Here is a 3,552-nt window from a genome sequence, read left to right as displayed (position 1 = left end):
CTAATTATTGAGAAGAAGTAGAGGGGAAGGCACGGGGCAAAACATGGCAGAGGATCGTCTGAAAACTTGATTAACAGCCCTGCTTTGCGAGCCATGCGAGACGCCATCCGTTTAATCGAAAATTAGCCCGTAATTCGATGCACGCCAGATTCTTTTGAGAGGAAATCCTGCTGCCTTCTGGTTGATTCGATCGGTGATGGAATCCGACATTGAGCGCCTTTTTTATAGTACGGTCCTTGGGCGATCAATTGAAGTGATTCCCTCACGTTAATAAGGTACGAGGTACGCCGGATTTGCTAGCGATCTCTTCGGAGGTCTGTCGGGTCAGAGGCGATTGATGAAACACTTCATATCCAGCATTGATCGAGCGGACTATATAGGGCTGCCGGCCGCGTCTTTGATGCTCGCCGCTGTGCCTGGGCTAAATTAGCAGCAGTGATGACCCGTACACCCGGTTTTTCTTCAAGACGAGAAGGCCGCAGGCAAAGTAGGCAGGCGCAGTAACTCTCAGCTAATTGCCTCTTTCTAACAACGATGAATAAAGCACTAAGGTTATCAGGTGAACGGGAAGCAAATTGACACGTGCAAGAGGGAAGTTCATCTAGAGAAGCTGCTATTGCTTCATCATTGATCTACATTAGTGGTCTTTCTTTCTGTTGATTAATTCTATAATTATCTCTTTAGTACTATGATTAATTGGAGGGAGGAGGCTTAGCATGAGCCTTGTAGGCTTCTTCTCTCATACTGCACATTGTTCTCATCTTACCCATTTCTCTGTACTGCATATGAGGCTACTTTTGTGCAAATAAAAATTAAGAAAACTTTTAAAAAAGAAGTTCAGAAATATCACAAATAAACATTACGAAATTTGCTCTTCATTCAGATCTTATGCACCACGAAGCATCTTCCATCACGGAACTTAAGCCAAACACTTGTGTAGTTCGTATGGCTTCCACAGATCCCTAGGAGCATTTCAATAAGTTTTATCATGGTATTCTCTCATCCCTGTTGCTTTTACAGTCCCCATGCAACACACTACATGCTTATTGCCTTATTTCTCTGTTGGGAAATAAGTCTGTATCTCTTCCAAGGAGTACGACAATTTAGTCTACCCTGAGCGGCTGAAGTCGTCCCTCTGTAGCGATGATATATTGTGTACAACTGACAAGTGATGAACTTTATAACCCAGTAATATTGTCCTTGTGAATTTTAGCTAAGATCTACGTCAGTGACACAAGGCATGATCAAACATGTAAGCAGTCATGATTTGCTTGATATGAGGAGAGATGTCATTCATACAAGCGTTTCCTGTGCAGATAAATTGCACCTGGTTCTTTGAGGAAGACAAATGAGATGATGACGTTTGCTCAGCCGGATGTATTGCCTTCTTTTCTCGTAGGTCGTTCATCAAGCTAGAGAGGGGACGTCGGGAAGAAAAATGCCTCTGCGGTCAAGTGTGAAGATTGTTCATTGGATTTTCGGCGTGCTGCTGGGCCTGATCCAAGCACCTTGTCTGCCCCACGAAAACACAGCAAGGAGCCTCCAACTCACCCCGATTCATCACTCTCGTGTGGATGCCCGAGTGCTGGCCGACAGAAGTACAAGGATAGTGTACGAGAGGTACGTTCACGTGACCAGCGCAAACGTGAGTCTCGTGAAGTCTCCGCTGGAACTTGACGAGACTTTGCCCGTTCGGCATCGCTACGCACGATCCTTCGGTGACCAGACTCAGGCAGACGGCGTGCGGGGCAAGGGCAGGCTGCAGAATTTACACGTCGTCAGCTGTCAGATGGACGTGGCCTGTGACCCCGATGACCCCGGAGGTCACTGCACATGCCCAAAGGACCTGGAGACCTTCGGAGAAGCCAAGTGCATCATACCCAAGGCTAGAATCAGCCACATATCAATGTCAAACTCGGGACCCGTGAAAATCTTCTGCGTAGGGGTGACCTTGAACTCGGAGGAGTCGGACATTATCTACGACATGCAGACGAGATGTAAATACTTGGGCGGAAACAATGTAAAATACCGAGTTTACGTCACCAAAACTGTGGAGACCAGCGACTCCAATGAAGACAAAGTTAAATATCGAGCTTGTCTAGAACCCGTAGAAGACCGTTGATGTTGCTGTACGCAAGGGAGCTTCCATGTTCATACCAACATTGCACTCAACCAAATGCATTTGAACACTTTAGGGATAAGGTTAAGGATCAACATGTCTGCAGCAAAGCAGAAGAAAAGACTGTTGCCGCCTTTGGAAAGCGTTTGTGCGCGCTCAGACAGATCCCACCACATACGAGAATGTACTCTCTTATGCTGAAGAAAACACTTGTATCGTTTGTAAGCAAGTTTTCCCCAAGTTTTCAGTGACAACCTGAAGACGTCTGCAGCCCTAGAGTGTTGTTTAAACGGCTCCAGCTTTAAGAAAAACGGTGCCAATATTTGCTGTTTGGCGCAATAGTTGAGTTGTTTTGAAAGAATCGAAAACACAAAATTTTTCGTGTCAGCACACTGCAATTTCTAGACTTCCTGATTATATTGTCTACTCAAATCTTGAAAACATTTCCATGCAGAACAATATTTTATAGACAGCATTATGAGCACATTCATCGTCATCCTTCAAGATGGTAAAGACATTGGGCAAATAGCCACTCGTCATGAGTGAAGATAACTGAAATGGTGGCTACGGTGGCTATGATCATCTGCCCAAAACAAAGAATCTTAGCCAAAATGTTTAACTTTTTAACAACTATATTCCATTAAACATGACAGGGTATTCATACCGTACATCTGCCCATTAAATGAGTTGAAGGACGGAAGCTGTGTAAAAAAAAGCCAGTGGAGATGCTTCTATATTGTATGTATGTAACGTCATGTACAGCTGTAAACTTCACGGTGATTTCTTCTTGAGCTCCGTAGAGTGTGACAATCTAAGCTTCGGGCTGTTCATCCATGGATATAATTGTACAGCTGAGAACACCATAGCGGACCAAAGCCTCCTGATGCACATACTTTGTCCTTGGCTTAAGTTGCAGTTCCACTGCCTTGTCTTGGTGATCGGTACGAGCCGATGCTACAGAGTAAAGCTACGTGAGGGACAAAGGAGCTTATGATGATACAAAGCGTTTGTGCTCATTCCAGTGTATAAGAAGGATACCAGTATAAGTGGATTTCGCAAGACGAACATTCAAGACGAACATTGCGTCCATTGTTATCAATTTCAAGGATGTGTTCTGCTTCAAGCATTATTTTTGTATTTGTTGATTTGCATATAAACTGCCTTTTTTCAGAGCGAGGGTCTCCTTCGCAACGCCTCGCCTTCATACATGTAATATGTGCTGTCAATAATAACACATCTTCTTTGATCTTGCTTCTGTATTTTGGACGTACATGTATGCGACTTCATCGAATCAGCGACATTTGCCATAGAGAGATCGTTTGCCAACAGAATCAGAACTGCTGTACACATGCTATACAGAGCTCTTGTACATGTGCTCTACGAAATGCACAATACAAATAAAGGCACGTTAACAGTATAAATTTGATTATTTG

The sequence above is a fragment of the Branchiostoma floridae genome, chromosome 3 (assembly GCF_000003815.2).
Source record: "Branchiostoma floridae strain S238N-H82 chromosome 3, Bfl_VNyyK, whole genome shotgun sequence".
NCBI classification, from domain to species: Eukaryota; Metazoa; Chordata; class Leptocardii; order Amphioxiformes; family Branchiostomatidae; genus Branchiostoma; species Branchiostoma floridae.
The sequence above is the reverse complement of the archived record's forward strand: the minus strand, read 5'-3'. Positions refer to the sequence as shown.